The sequence below is a fragment of the Ursus americanus genome, chromosome 12 (genome assembly GCF_024610735.1).
Source record: "Ursus americanus isolate L20-20 chromosome 12, mUrsAme1.1.p, whole genome shotgun sequence".
NCBI classification, from domain to species: domain Eukaryota; kingdom Metazoa; phylum Chordata; class Mammalia; order Carnivora; family Ursidae; genus Ursus; species Ursus americanus.
The window spans coordinates 67,551,034-67,573,313 of NC_142138.1; positions in this window are offsets into that span (position 1 = coordinate 67,551,034).

A 22,280-nucleotide genomic window follows, 5' to 3' on the forward strand; every position below is an offset into this window, starting at 1 on the left:
ACCAGGGCCAATAATTAAGGGGGGAGGGAGATGGTTACTATTTGAAATAGGGTGATTAGGGTAGGCCTCAATTAAAAGTGCAACGACTTGAAATGTGGCAGGAAGCACACAGGGGAGTTGCTTAATACCATAACAAGCCTTTGTCCCTCCTGCTGACTTGGTTTCTCCATTTTTAGAACTGAAACTATGATTCTCTTCAAATAAGGGTGTTATTTACATGGAGATAGTGATTATTATTTTAAGTAACATTTTAGTCTCTTGAATAGTGTGCAGCACAATGGAAGGAGGGGCAAGGAGAATGGTATTGCATTATGAAAAGGACTTTCTCAGAAAAAATAATCTCCAGGCACTATTTCCCTATATGGAAATAAAGTTAATACTTTCCAAACTCCACCTGGGACATAAAAACAATGAGCATAAACTCTTACAAACTGTGTAAATACATACTGCATCGTCTATTGTTTTGAATTCTCTTTAAATTTCTTTGTATACATTGTCTAAGCTGATGTCATCTGTTTTAGATCATGCGACCCCAAAAGGCAAGAACTAGTCTACTTAAGTATCTTAAATGTCTGCATGGTGCCATACATAGGCTGATAGGTAACAAAGAGTATTTGATCATAATTAGAAGTATCTTCTACTTTTTTTTTTTTAATCCAAACATGTCAAAGCATTTAACAAAAAGTGTCACACATTTTCAAAGTACCTTCAGGGATAGACAAGCAGTGCAGTACGATGCAGTAAGACGTAGAGGCTTTAGAAATAACGTCTCTGGTTTTCAGGCCTCAGCCTAACCACATCTTAGCTGTGCGACTTTGGGTAAAACTTAACATCTCCAAACTTGAACTATGGGTAAATCACTTAACATCTCCAAACTTGAGCTATTTCACCTGGGAAAACTAGAAAAATCATACCTTTCCCCAAGGTTTTTGTATAATTGAGCTAATGGAGGCAGAAGTACCTGGCACAGGGCCTAACTCATAAAAGGCATTGGATAAGTGTTAGTTTTCTCTTTGCCAAATCTTCTCCCCCACCCCACATCCCCATCCCGAACCCCGACACAGACACACACACACACACACACACACACACACACACACAGGCCCACTTCATTAGTGAGTAAACAAATGTCTTGCTTTAAATTACAAGCAGAGCGTAAAAGACAGCCAAGATCTCCTTACTTCATCCCACGAGCCCTGGCAGCCTCTCAGCTGTGGAATCCCTGGTTATTTCCTCTCTCAAGGAGGAGATACTATTCTGGTTTGACAGATCCTTTCCTGGACACACTCTCAGAATTCCCTAAGGTTCTTATCGTGGTTAATGGATAACAATGCAGAGACTATGGGAGTGAACAATCACTCTCTCTTAGCTAAAAACTTCCTTTATTGACTTCTCTGACTTCCCGACCGTATTTCTCTGCCAAATCAACCTCTTGTTCTGGGCAACTATTAAAAATAATTTTCTTGAAATGAAAAAACACATTTAGCTTTCAATAATAAATCATGCTAATCTCAATTATTAGCCACTTAGACTATTAGATTATTAGAATACGTGTAAAATTAAATTGTTTACATTTGCCTCCTTCTTTAACTCTTAGCATATGGCCAACAAATATGGGAGTGAAGAAAGATATCTTTTAGTTATTTCTTCTACAAGATAATGTGGATGACAATAATACTCAGTCAATAAAATTTACTTAGCGTCTACAATGATAGCATTACCTAGTCTTCATTGAAAGAGAAACCGAAAGCAATACAATTAAGAGCTTATTCTTGCGGCTTACAGTAAAATGGAATGAAGTTTTTTATTATGTGGCCGCATCCTGTATCACTCTTTTCCAAGCACATAGCACAGTGCCCAGAAAACAAGTGGCAGTCGATAAATTTTTACTGAATGAAATGAATTAATTACCATTGGGTTTTATACCAAGAACCAACGTACGACCTTTAACCCCCAGAAATAAAACACACAGTCCCGTTATATGTGAAACACATCCATGACACCAGAATCTAAGATTCTCATTTTCTGAAAGAGCAGCTAGAACAACTGCTTTCTGAGGCACTTCTGCTTACTTAGCACTTTATTCCCCCCTACAGTTTTCCTTCTTTTGTTTTTGAACTAAGGATATTTGTATAAAAGCGGAATCTTTGGGGGCACCTGGGTGGCACAGCGGTTGAGCGGTTGAGCGTCTGCCTTCGGCTCAGGGCGTGATCCCGGCGTGCTGGGATCGAGCCCCACATCAGGCTCCTCTGCTGTGAGCCTGCTTCTTCCTCTCCCACTCCCCCTGCTTGTGTTCCCTCTCTCGCTGGCTGTCTCTGTCTCTGTCAAATAAATAAATAAAATCTTAAAAAAAAAAAAATGGAATCTTTGTTGCTTAGTAATTCATCTGCTCCAGCTGCTTGTGTTCTGTTCCCAATCAAAATTCTCGGTTTTCAACCTCCTCGTCATTTTTACAAGGGGTTAGCAAATTGGCTGGGCTTGTTCCTTTCTCCATCTCTACAGAATCCTGGGCCCCAAGCTCCCATGAATTGTTCTTTTCTTGGCTTCTATCTTGTAGTTATGTCTGGATGTGACATACCTTATCTATCAGCATGCATCAAGAAGTACCCATTGAGTAACACAGCATTACCCCAGTTCCAAAATTCTCTAGCTTCATGTCAGAGCAAGGTTACTCAAAGTCAGAGAGGGTACATGGAGAGGGCCAGGAGCCCAGGGAACGTTACAAAAGAGTACGAGGGTGCATTTAGGTAGGTAGGAAAATAATCTATTATACCTTCAGAGGTGAAAGCATATAGGAAAGTTGATCACCTACTATTATTGTCAATTCAGTTTACAGCACTTTACTAATCACACATATTTTTCAACGGCTAATTCTCATTGTGTTCCCTTCCATTCCATAGGCCTATCTGTCTCTTTCTCAGAGCTGTTTCTCTTATTTCTTGCTGTTCCTCCAAAAAGGACAATAAACAATTTCCTAGCCACTCATCATCATAAACTCTGACATGTTAAATTACCCCCTACTCAGTTTATGGACCCTATTAGCTCATACAACTCTTCCCTCACCAGCAACCCACCCCACACAAAATCCTTACTTCCCCTTCTTCCTGCTCAGAAGGATATTTCCTAAAGGAGCAACTGAGCCACTCCCACCACCTTCCTTCTGCACTGAAGGTGTTTTCCCCCAACCCCAAGACACTAGGGGTTCTCCTTACCTGGAAGGCAGTTGCATTCAAACGTGAAGTCACCAGTCTGCCGGCAGGTGCCACCATTGACACAGGGGGAGGGTGCACAGGCAAGTAGGGGCTGTTACAGTGCTGGCCTGTGAAGCCTTGGGGGCACTGGCACTGATAGGAACCTGGTAGGTTGAGGCAGGTGCCACCATGCTGGCACTGTCCTGGAATGTCACACTCATTGACATCAGTCTCACACTTCTGTCCTGTGAAGCCTGTGAGGCATTTGCAGGAGAACTGGTTGGCCACAGTGGTATAGGTACTTCCATTTGCACAGGGATGAGACAGGCAGGCATCAGTCCACTGGCACAGCTTACCTATGGAAGGAGAACAGAACTCAATGCTCCCCACTGAAGTGGGAGCCAGCCTCAGCCTCAACATTCCACGTCTCCCACCCATCCAACAGCTCTACTGTGTGGAGACTCCCTAAACTCACTGAACTTCACAGGAGGCCCAAATCAGAGCCTTCTCAAGATCACCTGATATAAGGGCACCTGGGTAGCGCAGTGGTTAAGCATCTGCCTTCGGCTCAGGGCGTGATCCCAGCGTTCTGGGTTCGAGCCCCACATCAGGCTCCTCCACTAGGAGCCTGCTTCTTCCTCTCCCACTCCCCCTGCTGTGTTTCCTCTCTCACTGGCTGTCTCTCTCTGTCAAATAAATAAATAAATTCTTAAAAAAAAAAAAAAAAGATCACCTGATATAGTCACTGCCTGGCACCCTCGGGCAAATACAAAGACTTAGTGGAGCACATTGCAGGGACTGTAGGCTAGTCATATGAAGCCCATCCTTGCAGGATTCCAGCCATCCCTTCAGGGGCAAAGAAGGGTCTGGATCTCCCTACTGTCTCACACCTTGTCTTTGCATAAGCTGCGCCTCTCCTTGGAATGCCATCTTCCTTTTTGTTTACCTAGTGAACTTCCACTTGACAACTCTACTCATAAGTTACCTTATTGCCCTTCTCAGCTCCCTAAATCATTCTCTCTCACACACATATCTGCACATGTATATACACAGCCCAAATTTGCTGTTTCCATTTATATCACCCATAACATGGGCAGGGGCTGGATCCCTGTAGTAGACTCTCAAAGCATGTCTTCTGAGTGAATAAAATGCATTGACCTTTTCCACAATATACAATCACTAACAGACCTCTTATATGATAGAAACAAGTCAATGCTACTTTTATTTTCTTTAAACACAACCCACACACGTATTCTGGGAAACATTTTATTAATTGTGGTCTTGCTATAAATACTGCTTGATGTGTTTGAAGAGGATGAAGAATCTCTGGCTACTTATCTATGAAAAAAACTAGAAGCTATTATGAGAATAAAGGTCTAGAAAGGTACGTCTTGTGGACTCTGAAGTAGGAAAATATAAGAGGAAGCCAGAAGACTCTGATGTGCTGGATCCTAAGGCACGTCTTTGAGGCAGAAAGACAGAGAAAAAAGAAAAATTCCCATGCTATTAGTAAATCTGGTATTCATATGGATTTTTGTTTTCATTAGCTTAAGCTTTTTGTTTTTACCTAAGATTACAAGAACCCCCTGAACTTGTTAGTATTCCAATTGGTTGTCTAGGTAAACATCCAAATATCTGACCCCCATAGAAAAACAAATGAAAGCCATGACAGCTTTTCTAAAAGGAAGAAGGAGGTGACACATGAGCACGCAGAAGTGTTCTCTATCAAGGAATGTCACATCAAAGGGGAAAGGTACACTAAAAATTTGGGCACAGCAGGGGCGCCTGTGTGGCTCAGTCAGTTAAGCATCTGCTTTCAGCTCAGGTCATGATCCTGAGGTCCTGGGATCAAGCCCCATGTCCAGCTCCCTGGTCAGCAGGGAGTCTGCTTCTCCCTCTGCCCCTTCCCCCACTTATGCGTGTGCACGCGAGCTCTCTCTCTCCCACTCTCAAATAAATAAATAAAATCTTAAAAAAAAAGAAACAAAAAAAAAAAAACTGGGCACAGCACATGTATCTCAAGATGTTAAGCAGAGAGAAAAAGAAGGAACTAAAATTCTTCTTCCTATTTTTTCTTCATTCCTCTGAGAGGAACTTACCTACAATAGGGAAGAGATAAAAATGGTTCCTTCTGGCAACTGTGTATATAGAGTATTTGCCTACAACTGAAACAGAAAGGTCCCTGAACCTGTGCTACGTACAGGCACTAACTTCCCACCTCTGCTTCTTCAACTATGAGTGGAGATAAACCCAAGAAGGTCTGACTAGGTGGGGTATAAGGGCTACCACAAAACCAAAATGGTAAACTTAACTCTTGTAATTCCTAAAGACAGACAAAAGTGGGAGATGTGTGAAAATAATCAGAGCCCTGCAAAACACCAAGAAGAGATCCTTTTAAGGGCAAAGGAAGAAGTTTTAATATGGAGATCATTTCAGAGTAACATCTTAATTATTAAGAAGACATTATTGCCATTTTCACTAGTCAGGATTAAAATGTTTTAAATGGCTATGCCTTCCCTTCGCCTGTGGAACAAAACAATTCAAAACTGACAATCACGAAAAAATTATTCTTTTAACCACCAAATCTCTTCAATGAATCACAATTCTGTCATGGTCGTGATGAAGATAATGGACCATTCTAACTATCCTCTACCACCACCACCATCTTTTAATGAAAAATCAATAAAACAAGTGTTCCAAACTAACCAATCCAGTCTAGTTTACTGAGTACATTTTTAATTTTTGTTCATCAGATTTACAGAATTGCTAGTGTAGCGGGCAACAAGATATTGAATGGTTCTGCTTTCCTCATCTAACTTAATAAACATCTATGGTTCATTTTGAATAAAGCTCAGACCCACCTTTGAAGAACTCACAATCTAGTCAGATGAGAGACATATAAAAAACTATTACAGTAAAATGTGATACATAAGATAATAGAACATAGAGACTGCTTAAAGGAATCACACACAAAAAAGTCACTAAGACAGAATTTTAAATAACATTGGGCAATCACCAATTGTAGAAGAGGGCATTCCAGGCAAAGGGGTGTGCAACAGCATGGAGGCAACAGGAAATATGACATTTTCAGGAAATGGTGAGAATGTTGGTGTGACTAGAGCTAGATGCTTGTGGGAAGTAAAGCTATAAAAAGATGTAAGGCCGAGACCATGACAGGCTATGGAAGCCATGTAAAAGGGTTTGCAGTCGACTCTACAGATGATAAAAAGTCATTAGACATTGTAAGCAGGTGAGTTTGTGAGATGACTGGCATCCACGATCAAAGATGTGGCAATGGGACAGATGAACAAGATGGGGAGAAAGTAACAGCAAGGAAACCAGTTAGGAAACAACTGCAGAAGCCCAGGTGAGGGCTGACCTGTCACCAACGTGGACAGGATAGACCTCAACTGCAGAGCAGGAGAGGAAATGGAGAAGAGTAACAGGTGAGAGGTGCTTCAGGGGCTAGGTTAGGGGCCTGACTCTAAGTGGGGTAAGGGAGAAGGGGGATCTAGTTTGAAATACATGGACTATACATCACTACCACCCCATTTATATCAACATGTTGAATGTGAGGTACTTGTCAAGTTTCCAAGGATAATATGCAGCACATAGTTAGAAATATGAGCCTGAATGTAGGGTAGGGGGGGAGTGAAATGGATGACTAGAAGAGTCACCAGCAACTGATGAAGATAATGACAGCTGAAGCCACTGGAGATAGCTGGGGGAGCTGTGATAAGGCTCAAAAGAGGGCTCAAAACAGAGTTCCAAGGAACACAAAAATTTCATGGATGAGGACAAGGCAATGCAGAAGCTAAAGGAATAGTCAGAGTACAGAAAACCAGAAAACCAGGGCCCTGAATGTCTAGGGAGAGATTTCAAGCAGCAAGTAATCAATAGCACAGACAGCTTTTCTTCTAGGGATGGTGAAATAAAGTTCTGATCCCCAATCTTGACATATATACTTTAGGCAGTCAAATATTTCTGCCTTTCTCTTTCTCTCCTCTTAGAAATCTCAAAAGGAAGTTAAAGATAGTTGTCTGGAACACTCTAGTTCCTTATCATAATGTTAAACATACACCAGAGTTAGAGGATCCTTAAGAACTACATGTCAAGATCTAAGAGATGCTAAGGAAAGGTATCTGCTGAGAATAGGAAAATATAGCCCAGAGTCACATTTGTTACCTGGGAAACCAACTTGGCAGGTGTACTCATAGTCATCCCGGCTACGCACGTGGCAGGTGCCTCCATTCAGGCAGGGGTGAGAAACAAAGCAGGGATGAGTGGTCGAGTACTGGCAATCATCTCAAGTGAACCCCAGGGCACATCGGCATGTGGCTTTCCCCAACATGGCCTGGGCCACACACGTCCCACCATTTTGGCAGCGGTTCTTCTCACAGGGGTCTCGATGTTGACAATATTCTCCCAAGAAACCCTCCTGACATCTGGAAAAGAGAGGAGGAGTCCATGAAAACACCCGACTTCTTGTAAGTCCAAAAATTAAAAGATAACGCAGTGCATTCAAGAAAACACTAGACTGTGAACTGAGAGACCTAAAGGTGCAACCTATAAAACTGCCTTTGTTCAGAAGCACAAAAGACTATGGACTCTAAGAAACAATCTGAGGGCTTCAGAGGGGAGGGGGGTGGGGGAATGGGATAGGCTGGTGATGGGTAGTAAGGAGGGCACGGATTGCATGGTGCACTGGGTGTTATACGCAACTAATGAATCATCGAACTTCACATCAAAAACCAGGGATGTGCTGTATGGTGACTAATATAATATAATATAATATAATATATAAATAAATAAATAAATAAATAAATAAATAAATAAATAAATACTAAGGCTGGGGTGCCTGGGTGGCTCAGTTGGTTAAGAGTCTGACTTCGGCTCAGGTCATGATCTCTCTTGGGAGGAGACCAGCATCAGGCTCTATGCTCAGCGGGGTGTCTGCTTCTCCCTTTCCCTCTCCCTTGGCCCCTCCCCCTGCTCCTACTCTCTCTCTCTCAAATAAACAAAAACTTAAAAAAAAAAAAAAAAGAAGTGCTTAGAGAACTTAACCACACACTCTCCTGTCCTTTCAAGTCTTGGTAGGTGACAGAATACCAGGTGGGTGACCCAGCATGGTCTGCCATGGCCGGTCAGCATAATTTTTATCAAGGGAAAATGCAACCACAGCTTTTCTCATGTAGGTATAGGCTGGTATGGTGTACCAGCACTTTTTTGTGCAGCATTGTTGATACTTGTCTGTTTAAATTCATTACCTTTCTCATTTTGACTAAGTAATTTGTTAGGATTAAGACATTCACATGATAATGCATGGACTGACCCACTTCTCCTCTCCAATTTAGAATATAGAAAATATCATGCGCTTTCTCTCAATTAAGCACTGAGAAATAGTAAGTTCTTTTCTTGTTTCTACTGAGACATCAACTGGCCTGTATCTAGATTTCTGGGTTATGTTCAGGGGATACATTTCTCTACGATGGAGAAAGAAAAAGGCGGTACAGGAAAGGGGAAGGATTCAAAGGAGCTTTTTTAAAAACTTAAATCTGTTCAGATATAAATAGCAGGCAGCTTTTTTTAACCAAATAAAAAAGCACAAAATATAATGAAAATAACACAAAAATATCTAAGGTACCATGCAAATGCCAAAGTGAAGAAGAGAAAACAATTCAAGAATAACATTCTATAACATTCTCCATGTGGTGTGTTGAGGAATCTTTTTATATGCACCCATTGATTCATAAGATATGCAACCATCCCAAATTGTGTGTAGTATTTACAACAATCCTACATTCTCTAAACAGCATTAAAAAAAAAAAAAAGGCATGGATAGTCCCATTTTCCTAATATAGAGGTTATTTAAATGAGACCTCTAAGAAGCATTCAAACGTAACACAAAGACTTTGATTCTAACTATAAATTTTACCACGTGGCTGTCGCCTCAGATATTTGGTTAAACCTATTTCTCCATTTTACGTTTTGGAGGATAGAAAACTAGGTCTATAAGGCTGCTCCATCATTACCTCAAAGATGACACACTTAAACCAATAAAACTCCCCCCCTCAAAACCAGCTCCCATCACCCCTCCCTATGTGCAGATTTTATGTCCTGATTCTCCCTATCGCCCAGACTTAAAGCACCGGGGTTGTGTTTTCCTCCTTCCTATCTTTGCCGAATCATATCCAAGATGTTTCATAAGGCACTGGTTGGCAAGGTGAGGTCTTCAGAGGTCCCAGTTATTGAGAAAAGGAGGGGGACCAGATATTAAGTAACTAAGAACACGCCCAGAAGAATTGTGCAGTAGTTAACATGGCTGGAGGAGGAAACAGAGCTGGTAGGTAGCTCCAGTGGTAGTGATGTAACTGGTGACATACTCCTCCCCTCTTCCTAGACCTGAATACAGTAAGCATGGCAGAGCCAGGAGCAGCTCGAGTTCTGAGCATCTTCATGAGCAGGTGAAGCTAGAAATGGAGAGGCAGTAAGGAGGGGGCACAGCACTAAAACCAAAGACTGGCTGAAGCTTCTGTGAGGCGTCTGCATCTCCTACGGTCAGAAGGTCTGTTTGGAGTGAGTCCTGGTGCTGTGACCTTAGACGTGTTACGTAACTTCACTGTTAGTTCTCTCACATTTTAAATAGTTAATAAAGCTACCTACATTGTTGTAAGAACTGAACAAAATCAAGTATGTGAAGAGCCGTATGTTAAAAAGTTTTGCAAATGAAAAACATTTTTTCTCTCTTTAAACTTACTGAGGAAAATATGATGCTTTATTCAAATCACAGCTTGATTTGATAATAGGTTATTTTCTGATTTTTTTAAAGGAGAAGAACAAAAACTGTCAATGTAGCATAGCCAAAATTATCCCGGAGCTATATTATTAAAAGCATTTGTAAGTTATGTAAGAAGTCTGTTATGGATGATGTTAAAAACTGCAACACAATTCTCACTCACAGTGGCAGTCCTATGGGCGTTAAGCCTGGCTGACAACTCTAGATTCACCCATACGGAAATTATTCACCTTATAAATAATGGCAAACTTTTCAACCTGGGTGGGCTTTTCCCAGCTTTGCTCCTGGACTATTACACTACCACCACCTCCCCAACACTATCAGATGGCATCTGCTCAGAGAATGCAAGTTTATTTAAATGTTAGTATCATAAACATGTAAAGAAAACATAAGGTTCCCAGGAAAACAGAAATGAAACAATATGAAGCTTTCTGGAGCCAAAGAAGAATATTCCTGAATTATACGTCACTAGGGTTTAATCTTCATTGTTGTTCCCTACCAAGTACAGGAAAATAAGTTTCAACTAAGGTATGTTTAAGAAACCAGTAAAAGCCACCTGCGGGGCTCAGTCATTAAGCGTCTGCCTTCAGCTCAGGGTGTGATCTCGGCGTTCTGGGAACGAGCCCCACACCAGGCTCCTCCTCTGGAAGCCTGCTTCTTCCTCTCCCACTCCCCCTGCTTGTGTTCCCTCTCTCGCTGGAGTCTCTATCTCTGTCAAGTAAATAAATAAATAAAATCTTAAAAAAAAAAAAAGAAACCAGTAAAAGCAGAGGTGGGCAAATACAGCTTGTAGACCTACTATGGTCCACTGCCTATTTTTGTATGGCCCATGAGCTAAGAGTAGTTTTCACATTTTTGAATGGTTAGAAAAATGCCAGAAAAAAAAAGATAATATTCTGTGACATTTGAAAATTATGTAAAATTCAATTTCAGTGTCCATAAATAGTCATACTGGAACACAGTCACACTCATTCATTTATGGATTGTCTATGGCTACCTACACATTACTGGGTTAAGTAGTTGTGATGAGACCATTTAGCCTGAAAAATATTTACTATATGGTGCTTTATAGAAAAGTTTGACGGGTGCCTGGGTGGCTCAGTCGGTTAAGCATCTGCCTTTGGCTCAGGTCACAATCCCAAGGTCCTGGGATCGAGTCCCACCTTGAGCTCCCTGCTCAGCAGGGAGTCTCCTTTTCTCTCTCCCTCTACCCCTCCCCCCACTTGTGCTCTATCTCTCGCGCGCTCTCTCTCTCTCAAATAAATAAATAAAAGAAAATAAATAAATAAAAGAAAAAGAAAGTTTGCCAACAACTCGATAAGAAAATATATGATGCCCAATGCTATATAGAGCATCCAACATGCTTATTAATAATGATGTTAATGATGACAAAGAAAAATGTTCTCATTTCAGTTTCTTCAAAGAATATTGCACTCATTCATTCATGAAACAAACATTTAGTAAGTGCCTATTATGTGCCAGATATTGTTCTAGTGCTAGGAAAGTCCTTGAACTTGTAGAGTTTAAATTCTAGTCACAGAAGACAAAAAATAAGATTAGTAAGTAAAATACATAATTTGTTTGGTAGAGTTAAGTGCTATGAAAAAAATAATAAAACAGGAAATGGGGGATGGGAAGGGATGGAAGTGGGAACAGTAGGATGTAGTTAAATGAAATATTTTGATTTTAAATAGGAAAATCAGAGAAGGCCTCCCTGAGAAGGCACATTTCAGTCAACACGTAAATGAGGTGAAGGACTAGCCATGCAGGGGAAGTGTGTTCAAGGAGGAGGGAACAGCAAATGCAATGGACCTAAAATAGGAAACAGTCCTGGCATGTTTGGGAATAGCAAGGAGACCTCTGTGGCTCTCCCAAAAGGATTAAGAAAAAGAGTAGCAGATAAATGGATGAGAGCCGTACTGTGAGGCAGATCATGAGGAGTCTGTAGACCACCATGAAGAAAGCTTGAGGTTTTTACTCTAGGTAAGATAATATAACGTACAACTGACTTACTCTCCCAAAGTTCATAAATAGAACTAGATCTTATTTCTATGTGAAACTAGACCTACTGTTAATATAATAATACTCAGTTTCTTATTTAAAATGTTCTAGAGGGCTAGACATCAATCAGCCTGTTCCTTTACCTTAAAACATGTACAAATCTCTTTTAACCTAGCAAATCTCTTAAATTAACAAATCTCTTTTAAAATGTTTTAGTGAACATTTTTCGCTAAGCCCTATTTCCCTTTCCAAATTCTTCTTCCATCACAACCAAACTCCTGTAACTGCGGCCTAATTTTACAGATAGTTTCCCTTTCTCTTCCATCTAGTTCTTACTTGTCCCTTTACAACAAAACTTTCATTCTAATTATCACCCAGAAATTATGCTCTCAGAGCAATGACTTTCCCTTTGTCAAGTTGAGTCTGAAATTTCATCATAAAGAAATTCTCTTTCCTGGAGCACCTGGGTGGCTCAGCTGACTCTTGATTTCGGCTCAGGTCATGATCTCAGGGCTGTGAGAGAGAGCCTCGAGTTGGGCTCCTCCAAGCTGGGCGTGAAGCCTGCTTGAGATTCTCTCTCTCTCTGCCTCTACCCCTCCCCACCCCTTCTCTAAATAAGTTGATTAATTAAGAACAAACCTAAAAATATTTAAAGAAATTCTCTGTCCTTATAGGAGGTGTCTCTGACCACACCTCCTATCATTTTAATCTTTTTACATTTGGTTTCTAGGACTCCCTCTACCTCAAAGCTTGGTAAATTCTTAGTCTAGATTGCTGATTCCTCTTCTCCTTCTTCCCCATCAATTATGAGGAAACTTTAAGTTTGGGATGCACTGCTCTTTCCTCTCATATGCATTTCTTACTGTTGTTGCTGTTGATTTGGTTTTGAAGAACTACGTTCATGTACCCACATGAACAGCTCCAGCTCCATATGTTCCGTTTACTAAACGTCATCTACCTACCCTAATATACTCTGCAGTACTTGAAACTGAACATTTGAAAAGTAGGATCATTTTCACATGAAACTTTAATTCTTCCATTTTTCTAAGGTCTCCATTCACAATCTCAAAAGCCACTTTTGGTTACTGCTTTTAAGTTATATGTAACATTATCATATTCTGACAAGTCTTATTAAGTGAATTCCTACAACACTCCCCATTCATATTTACAGTTTCCTTTTTGATATCAATTCTGATCATCTTAAAAGCCTCAGGCCAGATATTATCCTTGGAATAACAGAATCTTGGGACTCAACGCACCCTAAGGTAATCTCTACCCAATGAGATAATTCTTTCTAAGATATCCTTAGAAGATGATTGCCAGTCTCTACTTGAATGTAAGCAGTTAAGCATGGTGCCTGAGTAGTAGTAAGAATTGAATAAATGCTTGAAGTTATTATTGTTCTTGCTATTAAGAGTACAGATTCTAGAACCAGAGCACATGGATTTCAATTACAGCTCCACATTTACTTGATGTGTGACCCTGAGCAAGTTATTAAACTTCCTTGTTGTAAAATGGATTTAATAATAGTGCTTACCTCATAGGGTTTTTAAATAATTGTAAAGTGCTTAGAATGGTATCTGGCACCATGCATTTGTTAAGTAAAATAAAATTAACGGCTCACTACTTCAACAACAGAACAGTTTTCAGTGTGGGTGGACTGCATTATCAGAAAGCTCTTTTTGACTCTTAATCATAAGAAACAAACTGAGGGTTGCTAGAGGGGAGGGAGCTGGGGGAATGGGGTAACTAGGGGGATGGGGTAGCTGGGTGATGGATATTAGGGAGGGCATGGGATGTAATGAGCACTGGGTATTACATAAGACGGATGAATCACTGACCTCTACCTCTGAAATCAATAATATATGTTAATTAATTGAATTTAAATTAAAAAATAAACAAATGAAAAAGGAAAAAAAAGAAAGCTTTTTCTTTCTGATGTCTTAAATTCTGCCTCTCCTCCTTGGTATATACCCAAGATAGCTAAAAATGTAAGTCCACACAAGAATTTGTAAAGAATATTCATAGTAGTATTAGTCATAATAGCAAAAAGTAGAAACAACCCAAATGTCCATAAGCTGATAAATGGATAAATACAATTTAAAAATGGATAAAAAAAATGGATAAGTGGATACATAAAATGTGGTATATCCATACAATAAAATATTATTTGGCCATGAAAAGGAATGGTGATCTGATACATGCTATGACATGGATGAACCTTGAAAACATAATGCTAACTGAAAGAAGCCGGACACAAAACACCACATGGTGTATGATTTCATTTTTAGGAAACGTCCAGAATAGGCAAATCCACAGAGTTAGAAAAGAGATTATTGTTGCCAGGGGCTGGGAGGAGGGGAAAACAGAAACCACAGAGAGCTTCTTGAGGGTGGGGATAATAAAACACATTTTGAAACTAGATACTGTTGATGGTTACACATATCTGGAATATACTAAACACCACTGAACTGCACACTTTAAAACGGTAAATCTAATACTATGTGAATTATATCTCATCTAAAAATTTTTTTGCCTCCCTAAAATTTTCACTTAGTGGCTTTCACCATTCTCTAGAACAAAAAATGAGCCTCTGCTTCTCTAACATGTAGTCCTTTAAGAACTTAAATATAGTTATATTGACCCTTTGGTCTTTTTTACAGGATTCAGTACTTTGGACTATTTCTTAGTATAAAATTATTTCCAGATCTCCTCACCATTTTAGGTGGCTCTTCTATGCTTAAGTTAATAATAGTAATAACAGTGACCAACATTTTTAAAGCACTTACTGTGTATTATGTATTTGCCACGCATTTTACAGCTATTATCTCTTTTATTATTCCCTATAACAGTACTGGTATATTATGATCCATATTCTGCATATGAGGACCTTGAAGCTTAGAAGGATTAAGATTTCACAGCTAAGAGATAGCAGAGGCAGAGTTCAAACCCACATATGACTCCAAAGCCCATGTACCCCAAACACTGGGCCATCCTGCCTCCTCCTACGAGATGATTCTAGTTCATCAAACACCTCTTTAAAACATAGGTCCCCAAGGGCACTGGGTGGCTCAGTCCGTTAAGCATCTGCCTTCGGCTCAGGTCATGATCTCAGGGTTCCCTGTTCAGCAAGAAGACTGCTTCTCCCTCTCCCTCTGCTCTCCCCCCAACCCCGGCTCATGTTCCCCCTCTCTCTCTCATAAATAAATAAAATCTTAAAAAACAAAACAACAAAGGGCCACAAATGAGGGGGAAAAAAACACACATGATCTTACCAGCACAGCACAGAGCTTGGACTATCTGGACAATGTATTTTTACTATTGCAGCATAAAGCTGTGTTCACTTTTTTAGAAGCCACAAAATACTATTATGAGCTACTGAACATACAGTTAAAATGCCAGATCTTTTTTTTTCACACGAACTACTCATGCTATATTTCTTGCATCCTATACTTTACACTTTTTTTTTAATTTATTTATTTGACAGAGAGAGAGACAGCCATCCAGAGAGGGAACACAAGCAGGGGTAGTGGGAGAGGAAGAAGCAGGCTCCCAGCAGAGGAGCCTGATGCGGGGCTCGATCCCAGAAAGCCAGGATCATGCCCTGAGCTGAAGGCAGACGCTTAGCGGCTGAGCCACCCAGGCACCCCTACAACACGTTTTTAAACGCAATAATTGGAACTGTCACCATGCTGAATCTTTACCCCAAGTTTCTTTGACTGAGATAACTTTTACACTTTATTTCTATTATCACAGAATTTCAGCACTGCACCATATCTCAGAAATCAACTAGTCTGAACCCCTATTTTACTGATAAGAACACCAAAGCTAACTGACCTGCCCCAAATTTGCCGTCTGTGAATCTAGCAATTTCCCCCAGTTTTGCACCATCTACAACTATATCTCTATCTTTACCTAGATCTTTTATCAAAACATAAAACAGTACTTAACTGAACATATTCTACTAGGTCTTGCCCCAACACTGCCATCTATTCAGTCAGCTCTACCATCTTGGCTGCACCAGCATCCTAATTTACATCTCTCCATAAGGATAGCCAGGAAATCCATCGCTAAAACTAAGCATACTACTTACAGAAAATCCTTTTCAAGCATAGTTTTGATCGTGTCACTTCTCTGCTCAGAAACCAGCATTAGCATCCAGCCCTTCATATCCAAGTTTCTTAGAATCTATGGCCTACTTGTCTGCCCCACTTCTATCATCAACTCCCTTACTCCTTAGTAAAACACTCCAGATTACTTTCGTACTCTTGTCTACTGTTCCCTATATAAAAATCTTCTAAAACTTTTCCACCTGATATGTCTCTAATTTATGCTCCTTTCTTCCATCCTTGCTCCAAAGAACTGCTCAAAATCTATGTCTTCCATTAAGCCCTCTCCAAACCATCTCACCCATCTCTCTACCAGTATGGCACTACTTTAAGCCACTGTTACGTTATGTCTTTCCTGAGTTTCTCTCAGACTCCCATTTCATATCTTGTACAGAAGGGCATGTCTTTAGATACTTGGTACAGGTACCTTGAATACCATGAGCTCCTAAGCAACTGGTTCCAAAAAAGGTTAAATTTCATGTGATAGATAAAGTCGGTCTCTCGATCCAAATACGTTTCCAAATCCCCTACCAAACCCACACTGTGCTCTGCCTGGTAGAACATGGGCCAAATCAACCCGAAGAATCATTCTGAGGTATAAGATTATCCTCATGCCCCAGGAGGCTAAGGAGAATTACGGACATGGGAAGAAAGGGGATAAATGGGTAAATGAGACAGAAATAAAGGACCCCTATTTCCTAAGGCAGGAGACCTTTCAAATTTGCAAATCCCTGTTCAAATGTAATACAAGTATACCATATACCATGTTAGTCTGAGTGGAAATTAAGACTCTCGGCCTGAAAAGAAGAACTTCCATAGCTCCCTTCTTGAGATGGCTCAAGTTGAGTTTGGTCAGAGGCTGGAAACAGGGGCTAATCATCCAAATTCTCTCAGAAATCTGTAGTTCTAGTAAGTTATTACCTCAAGTATAATTTTTGGAAAATAGCCTGTATCTTGAACTAGAGGTATGCGTTAAAAAATTTCTTAAAAAAAAAAAATAAACAAATAAATCTAACAGCTGCCTTTTGTTCCCCAAACTGTCTGAATGCCTCCCTTCTGAAGGGAATTTTTCACTTATTTTAGTAGTTCTCTCAGTGACTTCCTTCTGTTCTGTCCCCCTTCTCTAGTTTTGGAACTCAGAAAGAATACAGTTAACAGAGGAGGCTGTGAATACAGGAAAAGTTTTGGGGGGCTTTTCCCCGTAAAATAATTCCATGAACTAATCTGAATATTTAGCAGGCCCATACACAGATACATACATGCCTTTCTTCTGAAAAAGTCTGCCATTTCTGACATGAAGAAGTCCACTCTTTCATTGTCACTGTTCAAACACACATGGGGAATGGGGCAGGGGGGAGAGAAGGAAGGAAGAGAAAAACAAGGGATTCCTCCTCCTGGAACTAGAAAGCATTCGAACTGGAAGGACGCCCATACTGCCCCCCCCCCCCCCGTAAAACAGATGAGAAACAGACCCCAACTCTCACATGTCACCAGCAGCCTGGATACATTTACATGTAGCCACTTTACAGATTTCAAGGAAGCTGGGATTTGAATAGCAATTCCAACCTATCTGACAATGGCTGCAGCTCAGCACCAGTCTCCCCAGTAATACAGGACAGAAAATGTTCTGGGGCCCCTGGGTGGCACAGTGGTTAAGCGTCTGCCTTCGGCTCAGGGCGTGATCCCGGCGTTATGGGATCAAGCCCCACATCAGGCTCCTCTGCTATGAGCCTGCTTCTTCCTCTCCCACTCCCCCTGCTTGTGTTCCCTCTCTTGCTGGCTGTCTCTATCTCTGTCAAATAAATAAACAAAATCTTAAAAAAAAAAAAAAAAAGAAAATGTTGTTCTTTCAAGTTTCCTAAGTGAATAGCCACGCGTCTAGAGAAAAGCTTAAAACACTGTAGCAGCTTGTGTCAGCTCCAAGATGACTGAAGCCTGAGCAGGAAATAAGCACCCTTTTCCAAATAAAAGCCAGTGTTCTCTCTCCTTGTTTTCTCCACCGAATGTTCTGTATCAGCAGGGTGAGCCCAAATTGCATCCAGGGCTTTGCTGCAGCTCTGCCTTTAGCTTTTTTTAGTGAGGATTTGGTCATTAAGAAAATAAAACAACAAAGCAAAACCCCACCGCACATAAGAAGAAGAAAAAGAGATGCGTGCTTCACAAAACAGCTATTTCAAAATCATGATTTTTTAAAAAACTATACAGAATGTGGAACGGAGGGGAAAAAAAATGTCTCATGTGGGTTGCGTCGGCCCCACAATTAAAGCGCCTCTTTACTCCCTCTGGGCTAGTTTCCAGCAGAAAATTCTCTAAACAGAACTCTGCTTTCAACCCACTTTCTTCTTGCTCTGGACCTCTCGGCCCCCCAATCCACACTGGCAGCCTGCCTTAGCTGAGCTCTAGAGGGGGGAAGCTGTCCTTAAGGTAAATGAGGTAAAGGCAGGAGGAAAAAAATAACAAAACCCAGAAACCAAATAAAGCATTGGTCAGTAACAAAGGTCTGCAGTTTGAAAAGTCCCCAAATCAGTCTGTTCTTTCCTGTGACCATAATGCCAGTTCAGTTTCCTGCCCCCTCCCCTACTCCCCATGTTAAAGTAGATAAAAATAATTGCTAACAGCCAAGGCTAACTGTAACCAGTGAAAGTTCCTCTATAGCATTTAATTGCCAAGGCTCCAGCTACATACTTCTAGATGCCCCAGAGCCTACCAAATCAAGCCTACATACACCGAGGGTGGCATTCAAGAGGACCATCCCACTAGTCTAACCTCATTGTCCCCCTACTCCATGCCTCCAGTTTGATATCTCATCAGACTGTCAACTTTTTCATTCTATAACTCTGTGTAAAGATAACTAACTGGGTTATGCTAATTACTGACTTGGTATTAAAAAACAACACAGGAAGACTCCTAGTTAACTTCCTGGTAAAGTGGGGAAGAAAAGGGAAGAAGCTCCGTCATGTTGACTTCTTGCCATTCCTACACCCACAATCACTCCCTTCCCCCAAAAAGAAAGAAAGAAAGAAAAGGAAATACTACAGCTTACTCAGCAAGAAGAGAAAACAAAAAGAGCTAAAAAAAAAAAAAAAAAGTATCTGTGTATGCTTAGGGCCCAGTACTGGGCTGGTTTGTGGTAAAACACACTTTCTAGGGCTTTGCTGGTTTGATGTAAAGGAAATAAAGACAAATATACAATCAATACTCTCTCTCTCTCTCACACACACACACACACAAACACACACACACACACACACAAACTCATGCACACGCACACACAAGTTTTTACCACAACTAATAAACAAAGACTACCAAATACTGCAGGACAGCCCATTTTTCTACTATGTAAATTCAGCTTCCTGAACAGTACATTTCTGCTTTTCTTGTAGAAGTATTTCAGAAAATGTTAATCTTGGTTCCCACATTAGGCTGAAAGCTTCCAAATTAAAAGTTTCCCACAGGAAAAGAATTTTACAGGGAACTGTGTGGCTGGGAATTATCTTCTGAAACTCCACCTCACTTGGTTTCTATGTGTGCAGGTTTTTCACCCCCTTCTCCATTCAAATAAAGCAATAAACACACATGTATTTTAATGAATCCAAACCAAAAAAAAAGAAGCTGCAGTGGTACTAGTTTTAAAGCTGTTAATTCAGAGCATCATTCATCTTCATCAGAGACTATGAAATCAGTAACCACTGCAATGGGAAACCATGCTTTATTTACACAAGAATTTGCAAACACCCTTATCTTCCAGTTTACAGTCCGGGCTCATTTATCAGAACTCAAAAGCTGAACCAAGCACCCAGGCTCTTCAATCATCACTTGAAAGACTGGGCAAGGGCACACAAACAGTGCTGAAAGACTTGCGTTGCTGCTATAATAGAAGGTGGTCTTCCCTCTGTCTTCCAGCACTTATTCAGTGCCTTGCCATATTCTACTGCACTAACCCTGAGAAAATGTCTACTTCTGATTACAGCATGGCACACATACTCTAAACATCTGAGTTTACAAAAAGCACCCTCCACAATAATAGGCAAAAATGAATGACTGAAGCCAGTTTTTCCCAAGCTTTTCACTGTACTAGCACTGCAAGGAGTCTGCAAACACTTACAGAGCATTCTCTAGACTACTAAAGAATGTCCTGTGTCCTTATTTAAATGGACTGCAGATATTATTAGGATTATGAACATATAAAGGTATTATATAGTGGCTATTTTTTTAGTGGAGTTTGGCACTCATTATCCTTTATTTTGATTATTTGTCTTCCCAACAGACTAAGAACTGTTCATCACCACACTAACACAGTAATTAGTACGTAGATATAACACAACTAATGAATCATCGAGCCTTACATCGAAAACCGGGGATGTACTGTATGGTGACTAACATAATATAATAAAAAATCATTATAAAAAAAAAAGTAATTAGTACGTAGAAAGCTTTCAATTATGCAGTGCTCACATTCTTAATGGAAGTACAAAGGAAAATGCAAGGGTCCATGGAATCCTAAAAAGGCTCAAAGTTTGGGAACCATCAGGTTGAACTATTTATCCAAAGGATTATCAAACCTAATTAAGATTCCTAGTACAGAGAGGACTTCTTAACCCTCACTCACCCCTAAATCATTCAAAATGGACTAGTCAACCCCACATGGAGATTTTTTAAATCACATTTTCCCCCCAAATATGAAGTTACCTAAAACACGCATGTGTGTGTACACGCATGAGCGTGCAAGCACATACACACACACAAGCACCTTTTTTTCTCTTGTACTTCTATTAATCTTTTATTAATCTTTGATAAAACATTGGTTATACGAACCACCAGAAGCCTGGAATCCTGAGGAATAGAACATCCTACGAAGTAGCCTCAGTAGCATGAACTGCTAGATTCTTAAGAGATTGAACAGTAAAAATTAAACAAGATTTCAGAGAAGAAAAATGAGTATGGGTGCCTGCTTTCTGTTCCCCAGCACGAGTGGATGACTGCCTTCAAAGTTCTAAAGTCCAAAAAAATGTCTGAAAGTGAAACAGCTCCAAAAGCTTATGGTTTGGTCTGAAAAGATTCCTAGTTCAAAAATAATTGTACCCAGGGGCACCAGGGTGGCTCAGTTGGGTGAGCATCCAACTCTTGATTTCATCTCAGGTCATGATCTCAGGGTTGTCGGTTTGGGCCCCGCATTGGGCTCCACGTTGGGCGTGAAGTCCGCGTGAGATTCTCTCTCTCTCTCCTTTCCCCTTCCCCCCAAAAAATAAATGATGATAATTGCACCCAAATCCTATCAAACCAAACCTGAATGTAAGAGAAGGCTGGAGAAAAATCTGCATTTCTTTAAACTTGAAGAGGATAAAAAATACTCCTTTATAGGTTCTAAATAAATCATTCTCCCCAAAAAAGGGGGGAGGGGGAGACTCACACATGCACGTATGCAAAAATTCTCCCATGGATAATTGGAAATTAAATATAATTTCAGAATGCCCTGAAACACTACAAAACCCAACTTAAATTTCCTTAATTAGAACCACAGATAATAAAAAATAATGGACATCACGGGGAAAGAAATTAACAGTGACTAACCCTACTTCAAGAAAAAAACTTCCCTTAAGATAAGATCATGGCCCAAGGGGTAAAAAAATGGTTCTTAGGGGTCATTCTTAGATATTACCATGGTTTATGGCCTTCCAAAGAGCCAGAGTAGATTTAAAAAAAGTGCGGTATATCTGTGATATTAAAACTGCTTTGGGAGCATGGGGGAATTAGGGAAAGATGTCTAAAAGACTTCTTTGGGGCAAGAGTGATAATGATAAAAAGACTGAAAAACACTGAGAAAGCATATACAAATAAAGTAATTCTTAGCCTATGATCTGGCACTTCACAATGCTCATAAATGTTGAACAGAATAGAAAAGTTTCCCACAAATGATGCCTGTATTAGTACACAGTTGATCCTTGAACAACAGGAGTTTGAACTTGGCAGGTCCATTTACATACAAGCAGATTTCTTTCGATACAGTACAGTACCATAAATGTATTTTCTCTTATGATTTTCTTAATAACATAATCTCTTCTCCAACTTACTTTAAGAATACAGCATATAATACATATACAAAATATGTGTTAGTTGACTGTTTACGTTATCACTAAGGCTTCTGGTTAATAGTAGGCAATCATAGTTTGTTGGGGAGTCAAA